This window comes from Vulpes vulpes, chromosome X (assembly GCF_048418805.1).
Source record: "Vulpes vulpes isolate BD-2025 chromosome X, VulVul3, whole genome shotgun sequence".
Taxonomy (NCBI): Eukaryota; Metazoa; Chordata; class Mammalia; order Carnivora; family Canidae; genus Vulpes; species Vulpes vulpes.
In genome coordinates this window covers 40,854,457-40,869,527 of record NC_132796.1, presented here as the reverse complement: position 1 = coordinate 40,869,527, position 15,071 = coordinate 40,854,457, and the positions used below count along the sequence as shown (strand labels likewise).

General features: G+C 41.0%; 1 protein-coding gene across 4 annotated transcripts in view; it reads right to left on the bottom strand.

Moving 5' to 3' along the window:
• ZNF157 (zinc finger protein 157) overlaps positions 1-15,071 on the bottom strand; it is a 48,513-nt gene that overhangs the window by 22,726 nt on the left and 10,716 nt on the right. The window contains exon 3 of one of the 4 annotated variants that reach the window (XM_072743279.1): positions 13,929-14,092. The exons of the other annotated variants lie outside the window; for them this stretch is intronic. The gene's annotated coding sequence lies outside the window, so the exon portion shown is untranslated. The remainder of the gene's footprint in view (positions 1-13,928; positions 14,093-15,071) is intronic. 4 annotated transcript variants of the gene reach the window in all.

Sequence of the window (15,071 nt, the reverse complement as noted above, 5' to 3'; positions counted from 1 at the left end):
TCCTGCATAAGGAATTCTGAGCAAAGCCTAAACCTTAGAAGAAGAGATGCTTGGTGGTAGTTGCTTTAGCTAGACATCTCATTTTGAGGTTATATGTTCATGTTGAAAATAAATCATTAGAGGGCAGCCCAGGTGGCTCAGCGGTTTAGTGCCGCCTTCAGCTCAGGGCGTGATCCCGGAGACCCAGGATCAAGTCCCACGTCGGGCTCCCTGCATGGAGCCTGCTTCTCCCTCTGCCTGTGTCTCTGCCTCTCTCTCTCTCTCCCTCTCTGTATTTCTCATAAATAAATAAAATCTTAAAAAAATAAAATAAAATAAAATAAATCATTAGAGTGGGTCAGACAAGAACATGGTGATTTGAATACTGACTTCCTTTCTTGCAGGCTTGATCTCCCCGGTGACCAAATTACTAGTGACTAGTTCACTAACCAGGTCATTCAGGGGAGTCACATTAGTACCAAAAAAAGTTACTTTTAAATGCACTTCATAGGGACGCCTGGGTGGCTCAGTGGTTGAGCGTCTGCCTTCAACTCAGAGAGTGATCCTAGAGTCCTGAGATCGAGTCCCACATCGGGCTCCTTGTATGGAGCCTGCTTCTCCCTCTGCCTCTCTCTCTGCCTCTGTGTCTCTCATGAATAAATAAAATATTTAAAATAAATAAATACATAAATGCACTTGATAGTGGCAAAATGGTTACCTTCTTAAACTCTTCTGACGAAATTAGTTTTAAAGAGGACAACATGCCAGTCCTGATGTATTTCCAGTTGCTGCAGAATATCACATGCATTTCATGTTATGTAGGAATCCTACTTATTGCAGTTAATTTAACTTTTCTCTGCCTGCTCTGTGGACTGAGTACTTTAGGGCTGGTAAGCTATTGATGATCCCTTTTAGAACAATGCGTTAATATAACATTATAAGCCTCCCCATAATTGAAAATGTGTGTTTAAACCAAACCTTAAAAAGCTGATAAAATGGCTGCTTAGAAGTAGTGCTTATTTCAAGAAGGATCATAGTTGCAAACATGAGAATAATTATGGATCCCAGTTTAGCTCTTTTGCAACTGCAGAATTATATTTATGCTGCTGTTATATTAGAATAATTTTTAAATGTCCTTTTGAAATAGAAATGTCTTTTAAGTGCTAATGCAAAGGTAAATGAAAAACAATTTTTAAACGTATGAAGTATGTTTATTTCTCCTATAAGACTCATAAATGTTAACAAATTACCTACAGTGGAAGTGATTAATGACTTATGAGCAAGCTTGTTTGGTCAAACATTACACACAAACCTTGGTATACTCCAGAATATGTTATTGCAACTTGTGAAATTCTCTTGTCTAACCTGAATTTACATTCCATGGTGATAACATGGTAAATGTAGTGTAACTAAAATAAGTGAACACATTAAAAAAAAAAAAAAATATATATATATATATATAGTTGCCTACTGCTGGTATTAAGCAAAACAACATAGCACCTAATCAGCTTACTTGGATTCTGCAAGACACATGTTCCATGTCTATGGATATTACTAACTCCTATCTATAAAATTACCCAAATACGGTCATATTCGAATAAGATCCTGGAAAAAAAAGTAAGCTGTCTCAATTGCAAAAAGCAGGAGCTCTTTTTTTAATGGTGAAAAAACTTATATTTAGATTTAGCCAGCTGGACTCAGTTTAGATGATCCCATTTTTATTGGCAACATCCAAAGCATCATAGTCAGAAGCCAGTCAAACATATGACTTCTCTCCAATCGGCCTGATCAAGATGTTGATGTTGGTCACATCAATGTCCTAGAGCTTCTTCACAGCCCGTGTGATCTGGTGCTTGTTGGCCCTGAGATCCACGATGAATACGAGTGTGTTGTCTTCATTTTCTTCATGGCTGTCTCGGTAGTCAGGGGGGAACCTGATGATGGCATAGTGGTCAAACTTGCAGTTTTGGGAGGGACATTTACATTTCTTATTTGCCTTCAGTGCCATCTTCACGAAAGGGAACAGTAGCTCTCTTGATGCCTTTGGCCATTATGATCCACACTCAGATATGATTTTAGAACTGTCTCCAATTTTACTAATGAAGACAGGAGGCCAGGAGGCTCATGAGCAAAATGACCATGGTGACAGGGATGGAGGTTATGTACAGACCCAGCAACATGGACTTTCACTCACCAAGGTTGACTTGGCTACAACCACAGCAGAGTGCCCAAGGTGCCAGCAGCAGAGATCAACATTGAGTCTCTGATATGGCACCATTCTCTGGGGTAATCAGCCAGCTACCTGGTGGCAGGTTGATTACACTGACCACTTCCATCATGGAAAGGGGAGCACATTCTTGTTACTGGAATAGACAGTTACTCTGGATATGGATTTGCCTTTCCTGTACACCATGCCAAAACTACCATCTGTAGACTTACATGATGCCTTATCCACTATGACGGTATTCAACACATTGTTAATGATGAAGGAATTTACTTCACAACAAATGAAGTGCAGCAATGAGTCTGCTCATAGAATTCACTTGTCTTACCAGGTTTCCCACCATCCCCAAGCAGCTGGCTTTGACAGAATGGTGGAATAGCCTTTAGAAGACTCAGCTGCAGTGCCAACTAGGTGGTAACACCTTGCTAAGCTGAGGCAATGTCTTCCAATAGGCTGTACACCCTCTGAATCAGCATCTGATATATGGTACTGTTTCTCCCATAGACAGGAGTCAAGGATCCAGAACACAAGGGGTGGAATTGGAAAATGGCACCACCCACTATTACCCATAATGAAAAACTAGCAAAAATTTCCCTTTTCATCCATATGACCTTATGCTCTGCTAGTATAGAAATCTTATTTCCAAAGGGATGAATGCTTCTACCAGGAAACACAATGATTCCATTTCACTAGAACCTAAGATTGCCACCCAGCAGAAAATTGGGCTGCTGCTACACAACGGAGGTTAAGGAATTATATGCCTGAAATACAGAAGACCCCTTGGGCACCTGGGTGATGGCTCAGTCAGTTAAGCATCGAACTCTTGATCTCAGCTCAGGTCTTGATCTCAGGGATGTGATTTCAAGCCTTATGTTGGGCTCCACACTGGGCTTGGGGCCTACTTTTTTTAAAAAAAAGGCCCCTTAAGGCATACTCTGTGTCATGTTCTGTGACTAAAGTCGATGGAAAACTATACAACACAATTCAGGCAAGACTATTAATAGCTGGACCCTGCAGGAATGAAAGTTTGGGTCACTGCGCTAAATAAAGAACCAACCAAGGTAATTGCTGAGAGCAAAGGGAATATGTAATGGGTAGTAGGATTTACTTATAAATACCAGTTATGACTACCTGACCAGTTAGAAAAATAAGTGCTATAATTTTTTAGTATTTCTTCCTTGTTTTGTTATGAACATTGTGTATAAGACAATTATTTTTGCTTTGTGCCCTCTCTTATCCTCTATCACCCAACATAAAATCTATTAATAACACTTAGCTTTGGGGCACCTGGGTGATGCAGTCAGTTGAGCATCTGACTCTTGATTTCAGCTCAGGTCGTGATACTGAGCCCCACGTAGGGCTCTACGCTCAGTGCGCAGTCTGTTTAAGAGTCTCACTTCCTCTGTCCCTCCTGCTCATGCTCTCTAAAATAAATAAGTCTTGGGCAGCCCTGGTGGCTCAGCGGTTTAGTGCTGTCTTTAGCCCAGGGCCTGATCCTGGGGACCTGGGATCAAGTCCCACATCAGGCTCCCTGCATGGGGCCTGCTTCTCCCCCTGACTGTGTCTCTGCCTCTCTCTCTCTCACTGCATCTCTCATGAATAAATAAATAGAATCTTAAATAAATAAATAAATAAATAAATCTTTAAAAAAATAATAATGGTTAGCTTTACGTCACTTATGTAAATGCATGGTATATCAAAGAGAAGAGTAAACATCACTCAATGACTTTGCATCCTCTTCTGAGGAAAGAATTAGCCTGTTTTCGGTTATACACAAGATGGCTGTATCATGTTAGGCAGAAGGATGACTTTGTTGTCTTTATTTGGGGACTGAGTATGGTTCAGGATGATGCATGTGGGCACCAAGTTGACAAGGGGTGGACTGTGATGGGTCAGTTTTATGTGTCAAGTGGGCCTGCTATAATCCTGAGTTACTCAATCAAACACTAATCTAGGTGTTGCTGTGAAGTTCTTCTGTAGATGTGTTTAACATGTACCATTAGCTAACGTTAGTAGAAAAGATCATCCTTGATTATCTGGATCCAGTTTTATACATCAGTTGAAAGGCCTTAAGAGCAAAACTGAAGGGATGCCTGGGTGGCTCAGTGATTGAGTGCCTACCTTTGGCCCAGGGCATGATCCTAGAGTCCCAGGATCGAGTCCCACATCAGGCTCCCTGCCAGGAAACTGCTTCTCTCTCTGCCTCTCTCTGTGTGTGTCTCTCATGAATAAATAAATAAAATCTTTTTTTTTTATGATAGTCACACAGAGAGAGAGAGAGAGAGAGAGGCAGAGACATAGGCAGAGGGAGAAGCAGGCTCCGGGAGCCCGATGTGGGATTCGATCCCGGGTCTCCAGGATCGCGCCCTGGGCCAAAGGCAGGCGCCAAACCGCTGCACCACCCAGGGATCCCAGTAAATAAAATCTTTAAAAAGATAACCACAAAACTGAAGTGTCCCTGAGGATGAAATTCTACCTGTGGATGGCAATGTCAGCTCCCGCCACTTTCCTGCTGGCCTGCCTATGGATTTTGGACTTGCCTTGCCAACTCACACAATTACTTAATCCAATTCCTTGCAATAAATCTCTTAAAGCACTACACGTGTATATCCCCTACTGGCTCTATTTCTCTGGTAGAACTCTGACTGATACAGAGTACCCAGTTGGGCCTTTAATCCTTGTAAGACACAGAAGAGGAGAAGGCAGACACAAAGGAGAGGGTCTTGTAACAAAAGCAGAGATTACAGTGATACAGCCACAAACCAAGGAATATGTATACCCATAAGAAGGTGGAAGATGCAAGGATGGATTCTCCCTTACAGCCTTCAGAGGGAGCATGGCTCTGCCAACACCTTGATTTTAGATTCCTGGCCTCCAGACTGTGAGAGAAAAAATTTTTGTTGTTTAAGCCACCAAGTTTATGGTCATTAGTTATGGCACAACAATGAAAGCAACACAAATTTTTCTTACTGGGAAGTCAGGTACTGCTATAATAAATACCTAAAAACGTGCAAGTGGCTATGGCTTGGGCTACTATGTAGCAGCTAGAAGAATTTTCAAGCAAGTGACAGAAAAAAAACCAGACTGCCCCGAAGAGACTGTTGGGAAGAAATATGGACGTTAAAGGCACTGCTGGAGAGGGTTCAGAAGGAAGTGAAAAAGACAGTAGGATAAGTTTCTATCATTTTATTTTTTTAAGATTTTATTTATTCATGGGAGGGAGCATGAGAGCACAAGCAGGGGGAGGGGCAGAGGGAGAAGAAGAAGCAGACCCCCAGCTGAGCAGGGAGTCTGATGTGGGCCTTGATCCTAGGACCCTAAGATCATGACATGAACTGAAGGCAGACATTTAACTGACTGAGCCACCCAGGCGCTCCAGTTTCTATCATTTTAAAGAATACATATATCACAAACAGAATGCTAACAGACATATGAACATTAAAGGTGCTTCTGGTGAGGTTTCAGATAAAATGAGGAACATGTTACTGGAAACTGAAAGAAAAACTATCCTTGTTATATAATGGCAGAAAACTTGGGAGAATTGTGTTCTACAGTTATGTAGGAACTAAAACTTGTAAGGAATGAACTTGGATATTTAGCTGAGAGATTTTCAAGCAAAGTATTGAAGGCGCAGCCCGGGTTCGTCTTGCTGCTTATAGTAAAAAAGTAGGACAAAAGGAATACATTGAGTAAGGAACTATTTAACAGAAAAGAAACGACACTTGATGATTTGGTATATTCTCAACCTACCCATATTGTAATGAAGGCTAAGGTTAGACAATTCATTGTTGAGAACAATGGTCTGTGGAAATTTTCTGCGGAAAGCCAAGGGTGTAGCTAGATAATCTTTTCCTGGAAAGATTAGGTATGTGGCTAATGGATCCACTGAACCATCTCAGCAAGATCCAGGAATAGAGGGTGCCTGGGTGGCTCACTAGGTTAAGCGTCCAGCTCTTGATATTAGCTCACGTCATGATCCAAGTCCAGAACATCATCATGATCCCATCAAGTCCAGAACATCAGGCTCCTTGCTCTGTGGGGAGCCTGCTTCTTCCTCTCCCTGCCACTCCCCCTGCTTGTGCGCACGCTCTCTCTCTCTCTGTCAAATGCATAAAATCTTTTTAAAAATCTAGGAACAGAGATGGGATTATCCAGTACAGATCATTGGGGTCCCTTTTGTCTAATGCAGACATACATAAGAGAGTCACAAGGCTTTTGAGAACATTATATGTATAGAAACGCTGCCAGCTTGAACTGAAAGAGAAAGATACAGGACAAAATGAGAAAATGCTGAAAGCTTCCAGGTTGGTGAACATGTGGAGGTGGGGAGACTGGTGTGCCTAAAGAGCATGGATGCTTTGCACCCTATCCCCATACCTTGCTTTATGCATCTCTTCATCTGGCTGTTGGCTTGCTTACTTTATCCTATCCTTTAATAAACTGGCAAACATCAAAAAAAAATGAGACAAGGCTGCCAGCCTTCCAAAATTTTATAGGCAGAAAACCAGCTGATGGAACTACCTAGCTGTAAATGTGTGCCACTGTGCCAGAAAAAAGGAAGAATGACTTAAAAGGCAGAGAGCCTCAGGTGCATCAGAGTGGGACCAGAAGCAGAGGCCAATGGAGCCACTGCAGGCATTGCAGAGGCTAGAAGTGTTGCAATAGGTGCACAAGATCAAGGAAGAATCTTATAAGCTCAAGAATTATGCAAGAGAAAGAAATACTATTGTGATAACTCAATTCTGTCTTCCTGATGGTTCTTCCTTTATAAATCAGTTTCCCCTGGACTCTAATCAGGGAAAAAGCATGGCAGTTTGCTGCACAGGCAGAAAGTCAAACTATGGTTTGGTTTCTATGGTTCACTCTTCCAATGGGACATTTGGGCACTATTGGGGACAGTATTTTATCCATGACTTGTCATCTGAATATCGATTAGCAACTGGATACTGATTACCTGCACAGACTGGACAACATCATCAGAACACCATCACAGCTCTCAAGTTGTGCACCATACAGAAATTCACAAAAAAAAAAAACTAAAAAAAAAAAAAAAAAACAGCCAGGGACGCCTGGGTGGCTCAGCGGCTTGCCTGCCTTCAGACCAGGGCGTGATCCTGGCGTCCTGAGATCGAGTCCCACGTCAGGCTCCCTGCATGGAGCCTGCTTCTCCCTCTGCCTGTGTCTCTGCCTCTCTCTCATGAATGAGTAAATAAAATATTAAAAAAAAAAAAAAGAAAGAAACAGCCAGAACAGAGTGTCATAAAAGCACAGGAAAGACTTAAAAAATGAAAGGTAATAGATTAAGGACTCAAGATGATGGTGAAGATGAAAACACTTGGAATTCAAATTCTACTCAACAGATGTAATGAGATTAGTACAATATGTACACTAATAATTGTTTCACTTATAATTTAATGCAACTAGGGCAGCCCGGGTGGCTCAGCGGTTTAGCGTGGCCTTCAGCCAGGGTGTGATCCTGGAGACCGGGGATCGAGTCCCACATCGAGCTCCCTGTGTGGAGCCTGCTTCTCTCTCTGCCTGTGTCTGTGCTTCTTTCTCTCTCTCTGTGTCTCTCATGAATAAATAAAATCTGTTTAAAAATAAATAAATAGGGATCCCTGGGTGGCGCAGTGGTTTGGCGCCTGCCTTTGGCCCAGGGCGCGATCCTGGAGACCTGGGATTGAATCCCACGTCGGGCTCCCGGTGCATGGAGCCTGCTTCTCCCTCTGCCTGTGTCTCTGCCTCTCTTTCTCTCTGTGTGTGACTATCATAAATAAATAAAAATTAAAAAAAATAATAAATAAATAAATAATTTAATGCAACTAAAATTCTACTGGGAGAATTAATGAAGTGCACTTGTGATGAGCACTGGGTATTATATGTAAGTCTTGAATTGCTAAATTGTACACCCAAAACTAGTATTATACTGTAATATACTATTACAGAATACTATTATTTTTTTGAGTTTCTTTTTTTAAAGATTTTATTTATTTATTCAGAGAGAGAGAGAGAGAGAGGAAGGCAGAGACACAGGCAGAGGGAGAAGCAGGCTCCATGCAGGGAGCCCAACACAGGACTCGATCCCAGGTCTCCAGGATCACACCCCGGGCTGCAGGCGGTGCTAAACCACTGCGCCATTGGGGCTGCCCAATTAACTGGAATTTAAATAAAACTTTAAAAAATTCTACTCGGGAAGTAGAACTCCTTTTCCTTTTTCAAGGAATCTATATTTTGAAATGTATCCTTAATCCCCTTAGTGGGTGTGGGTAAAAACACATGATCAATAGAAGAGGACAGAATGTCCAAAAATAAACCCACACATACATGTCAATTAATATTCAACAAAGAAGGAAGAATATACAATGGGAAAAAGACAGTCTTTACAACAAACAGTGTTGGGAAAAATGGACAGCTACATGCAAAAGAATGAAACTGGACCATTCTTTACACCATACAAAAAAATAAAATGGATTAAAGACTGAAATGTGAGACCTAAAATAATACAACTCCTCAAATACAACATAGGCAATAACTTCATGGACATCACCCTTAGCAACATATTTATGGATATATCTCCTCAGGCAAAGGAAAGAAAACAAAATATTGGGACTACATCAAAATAAAAAGCTTCCACACAGCAAAGAAAACCATCAACAAAATGAACAGGTAACCTGTTAATGGGAGAAGATATCTGCAAATGATGTATCTGATAAGGGGTTAATATACAAAATACACAAAGAACTTATACAACACAACACTAAAAAAACTGATTAAAAAATGGGCAGAAAGGGGCACCTGGGTGGCTCAGTGGTTGAGCATCTGCCTTTGGCTTAGATAGTGATCCCGGGGTCCTGGGATTGAGTCCTACGTCGGGCTCCCTGCAAGGAGTCTGTTTCTCCCTCTACCTATGTCTCTGCCTCTGTGTCTCTCATGAATAAATAAATAAAATTTCTTAAAATAAATTAATTAATTAAAAATTAAAAATGGGCAGAGAACTTAAAAGACATTTTTCAAGAGAAGACAGGTGGAGAGCCGACAGACACCAAAAAGATGTTCAAAATCACTCATCATCAGGGAAATATAAATCAAAACCACAATGAGATAGCACCTCACACAGTCAGAATGGCTAGTATCAAAAAGAAAAGAAACAGGGACGCCTGGGTGGCTCAGCGGTTGAGCATCTGCCTGCAGCTTAAAGCGTGATCCCAGGTCCTGGAATCGAGTCCCACATCAGGCTCCCTGCATTGGAGCCTGCTTCTCCCTCTGCCTGTGTCTCTTTGCCTCTCTCTCTCTTTGTGCCTCTCATGAATAAATAAATAAAATCAAGAAGGAAGGAAGGAAGGAAGGAAGGAAGGAAGGAAGGAAGGAAGGAAGGGAAGGAAGGAAAGGAAGGAAGGAAGGAAGGAAGGAAGGAAGGAAAGAAAGAAAGAAAGAAAGAAAGAAAGAAAGAAAGAAAGAAAAGAAAAAAAAGAAAAAACAAGTGTTGGCAAAGATGTGGAAAAAAAGAAATCCTAGTGAACCTTAATAGGAATGTAAGTTGGTGCAACCACTGTGGAAAACACTATGGAAGTACTTTTTAAAAAATTAGAAATAGAGGTGCCTGGGTGGCTCAATCATTTAAGTGTCTGCCTTCTGCTCAGGTCAGGATCCCAGGATCCTGGGATCAAGCCACACAATGGGCTCCCTGCCTGAGAACTCAACTTCCCCTCTCCCTCTGTCTGCCCCTCCTCCTGCTCAGGCTCATGCATGCTGTCTCTGACAAATAAATAAATAAAATATATTTTTTAAATTAGAAATAGAAATACCATTTGATCTAGTAACTCCACTAGTGGCATTTACCCAAAGAAAATGAAAACACTAATTTGAAAAGATATATGTTTACTGCAGCATTATTTACACTAGCCAAGATATGGAAACAACCCAAGTGTCCATCCACAGATGAATGGATAAAAAAAAATACGGTATGTATATATACACACACACAATGGAATATTGCTCAGCCGTAAAAAAACAATGAGGGATGCCTGGATGGCTCAGTGGTTGAGCATCTGCCTTTGGCTCAGGGTGTGATCCCAGGGTCCTGGGATTGATTCTCACATCTGGCTCCCTGCAGGGAAACTGCTTCTCCCTCTCCCTGTTTCTCTGCCTCTCTCTGTGTGTCTCTCATGAATAAATAAAATCTTAAAAAAAAAAAAAAAAAAGAATGAGATCTTGCCATCTGCGAAAACACAGATGGACCTAGAAGGTATTATGCTAAGTGAAATAAGTCAGGCAGAGAAAGACAAGTACAAGTACCATATGATTTTACTTATACATGGAATCTAAAAAATAAAACAGACTCAAAATACAGAGAACAAACTGATGGCTGCCAGAGTATATATAGCTGGATGGGGGAACAAGCAAAATAGATAAAGAGGACTAAGAGGCAGAAACTTCCAATTATAAAATAAATAAGTCACACAGATGAAAAGTACAGCACAGAGGGGGGACCTGGGTGGCTCAGATGGTTAAGTGTCCGACTCGATTTCAGTTCAGGTCATGATCTCAGGTTTGTGAGATTGGGCTCCACGCTCAATGAGGAGTCTACTTGAGATTCTTTCTCCCTCTGCTTTCATGCTCTCTCACTCTCTCTCTAAAATAATTAAGTAAATCTTTAAAAAAAAAAAAAAAGAACAGCATAGGGAATATAGTTAAAAATAATGTAATAACATAGAGAGACAGATAGTGACTACACTTATGTGGTGAACAGAGTCAAATATAAAATTGCTGAATCAGTTCTGAAAAATAGTTTTGCTGGATATTAGATTGCTGGTTAACTGTTATTTTCTTTCGTTATATTGAATATGTTATCCCACTGCTTTCATTATTGAGATTCTATTATTTGCTGAGACATTGTCATCAAACCTTTGTTAAAGTATTATTTTCTTTTGTTGTTTGAATATATTTAAAATAAGTGCTTTGGGGGGCTCCCAGGTGGCTCAGTGGCTGAGCATCTATCTGCCTTTGGCTCAGGTCATGACCCTGTAGTCCTGGGATTGAGTCCAGCATTGGGCTCCCCATAGGGAGCCTGCTTCTCCCTCTGCCTATGTCTCTGCCTCTCTCTGTGTGTCTCTCATGAATCAATAAAAAAAATCTTTAAAAAAATTGCTGAATCAATGTTGTACACCTGAAACTAATATAATGTGGTATGTTAATTATGCTTTAATTTTAAAAATCTGTATATATAGGGATCCCTGGGTGGCGCAGTGGTTTGGCGCCTGCCTTTGGCCCAGGGTGTGATCCTGGAGACCCGGGATCGAATCCCACGTCGGGCTCCTGGTGCATGGAGCCTGCTTCTCCCTCTGCCTATGTCTCTGCCCCCCCCCCTCTGTGTGTGTGTGTGTGTGTGTGTGTGTGTGTGTGTGACTATCATAAATAAATAAAAATTTTAAAAAATCTATATCTATAATCTATAAATTTCCCTGGAGTAGGAGTAACTAGAAAAAGTCAAAAGATAAATAACTAACTGGCTATGAAGTCCCTGCATATGGTAACCAACTGTCAGAAGCCTAAAGAGTCTAAAGGTCTGACACAAGTAACTTCCAACAGCTTTCTTATGTAGTATATCATATACCCAGTATCACTACGCTTTTAGATGGCATGTTTTGCTTAGAAATATTTTGCCCTGGGGATCCCTGGGTGGCGCAGTGGTTTGGCACCTGCCTTTGGCCCAGGGCGCGATCCTGGAGACCCGGGATTGAATCCCACATCGGGCTCCCGGTGCATGGAGCCTGCTTCTCCCTCTGCCTGTGTCTCTGCCTCTCTCTCTCTCTCTCTCTCTCTCTGTGACTATCATAAATAAATAAAAATTTTAAAAAAAGAAATATTTTGCCCTAAAACTCTTAAGTCCACACATAGTAACTGGTATATCAATGAATAACTTGACTCTGGGTCAGATACATTTTCATTAACCAATCATATGATAATCTGTTTTAGCCTTTCTTTTATTACACAACAACTGCAAGGAAGATCTTCTCATTTTTAATTATAAACACTGAATGAAAAATCTTTTCAAAAATAAAAAAAGCCACAGAAAAGCTGTGATACCATTCATAATAAGACTGTAATTAAAGAGAGATGTCGGCATGTCTCAGTCCATTAAGCATCTGCCTTCAGCTTAGGTCATGATCTCAGGGTCCTGGGATGGAGCCCCACAGAGCTGGGAGCCTGCTTCTCCCTGCTTCTGCCTCCTTTCTCTGTCTCTTGTGAATAAATAAATAAAATCTTTATAAAGGGGGCACCTGGGTGGCTCAATGGTGATCACCATTGGTTCAGGTTGTGATCCCGGGGTCCTGGGAGCAAGTCCCACATCAGGCTCCTCACAGGGAGCCTGCTTCTCCCTCTGCCTAGGTCTCTGTCTCTCTTTCTGGGTCTCTCATGAACAAATAAATAAAATCTTTTAAAAAATTAAAATTTTAAAAATAAAATCATTAAAAATAGATTATAATTGAAGATCTTATTTCCATCATCCATATGAAGATCTATCAAAAGATTTTTTGACCCTCAAGTATCATGAAATCTTTACTATAGAGGAATTATTGATTTCCCTATGGAGGCATTGTAATACATGTGTCTGATTGCACTTCTTACTCTGTTATGTCTTCCCAAAATGTCAGAGATCAATCTAGACATCTTTGTCTTCTTCCGGATCTTAGAGAAAAGCTCAGTGAATCTTCACACACTGTTGGTGGGAACATAAATTGGTACAGCCACCGCAGAAAACACTATGGTGTTTACAAACACTGAGAAAAAAGTACACAGCACTAAATGCGTACGTTTAAAAGAGAGAAGTCTCGAAAAGTCTAAGGTCGCACCTCAAAAACCTAAGAAAAAAGACCATATTAAGGATATGTTGTGGGATCCCTGGGTGGCGCAGCGGTTTGGCGCCTGCCTTTGGCCCAGGGCGCGATCCTGGAGACCCGGGATCGAATCCCATATCAGGCTTCCAGTGCATGGAGCCTGCTTCTCCCTCCGCCTGTGTCTCTGCCTCTCTCTCTCTCTGTGACTATCATAAATAAAATAAAATAAAAAAATTAAAAAAAAAAAAGGATATGTTGTTTAAAGGTACAAATTTGAAACTAGTAGATAAATAAGTACTAGAGAGCTAACGCACAGCAAGTTGATGATAGAATACATTATAAACTTCAAAGTTGCTTTTTCTTAAGATTTTTTTTATTTATTGATGAGAGACACAGAGAGAGAGAGAAAGGCAGAGACACAGGCAGAGGGAGAAGCAGTCTCCTTGCAGGGAACCCAATGTGGGACTCGATCCCAGGACCCTGGGATCACGTCCTGAGCCCAAGGAAGACGTTCAACCACTGAGCCACCCAGGCATCCCTCAAAGTTGTTTTTTAAAGATTTATTCATTTATTCATTTATTTGAGAAAGAGAGGGTACAAGGTGGGGGAAGGGGGAGCAGGAGAGGGAGAAGCAGACTCCCAGCTGAGCAGGGAGCCCAACTCAGGGTTCCATCCCAGTACCCTGGGATCATGACCTGAGCCAAAGGCAGATGCTTAACCGACTGAGTCACCCAGGCACCCCAAACTTCAAAATCGTCAAGAAACTAGACCTAAATTGTTCCCACCACAAAAAAGAAATGATAATTATGCAATGAGATAGAGATGTTAGCAAACACAATAGTAATCATATTGCAATATATAAATGCATCAAATCAGTATGTGTATACCTCAGGGGATCCCTGGATGGCTCAGCAGTTGGGTGTCTGTCTGCCTTCGGCCCAGGGCATAGTCCAGGAGACCCGGGTTCGAGTCCCGTGTCGGGCTCCCTGCATGGAGCCTGCTTGTGTCTCTGTCTCTCTCTCTCTCTCTCTCATGAATAAATAAATAAAATCTTTAAAAAAAATAAAAATAAAAATAAACCAATATGTGTACACCTCAAACTTATATGTTATATAACAATTATATTTTAGTTTTTTAAAAAGACCAAAATAAACCCAGAGCAAGCAGAAGGAAATAGAAAAGAGCAGAAATTAATAAGGTTGAAAACAGAAAAATAATAGATAAAAAAATCAATGAAACAAAGAGGTGGCTCTTTGAAAAGGTCAATAAAATTGAGAAACTTCTGGCAAGACTGAAAAAAAGAGAAGAATCAAATTACCAATATCAAGAATGAAACAAAGGATATCACTAAAGACCCTGCAGACACCAAAAGGATGAAGCAAGTATAAACAACTCTTCATATATACATTTGATAATTTAGATGAAATGGACTGATTCTTTAAAAAAAAAAAAAAAGCACCAACTACCACAAATTGACTGATATGAAATGGATAATTTGAATAGCCCTAAAACAACTAAGGAAATTTAATCCATAATTTAAAACTCACCAAAAAAGAAATCAGTCGATCAATCAATCTGTGGCCTAGATGATTTTCCTGGAGAATTTTACCAATTTTTTTTTTAAAGATTCTATTTTATTCATGAGAGACAGAGAGAGAGGCAGAGACATAGGCAGAGAGAAAAGCAGGCTCCATGCAGGGAGCCTGATGCGCACTCCATCCTGGGGCCCCAGGATCATGCCAGGAGCTGAAGGCAGATGTTCAATCGCTGAGCCACCCAGGTGTCCCTTACCAAATTCTTTTAAAGAATTAACACCGGCAGCCCGGGTTTAGCGCCGCCTTTGGCCCAGGTTGTGATCCTGGAGACCCGGGCTCCCTGCATGGAGCCTGCTTCTCCCTCTGCCTGAGTCTCTGCCTCTCTCTCTCTCTCTGTCTCTCATGGATAAATAAATAAAATCTTTAAAAAAAATTAACACCAATTACAACACCTCTTACAGGAAAAAGAGGAAGTAATTCTTCCAAACTCATTCT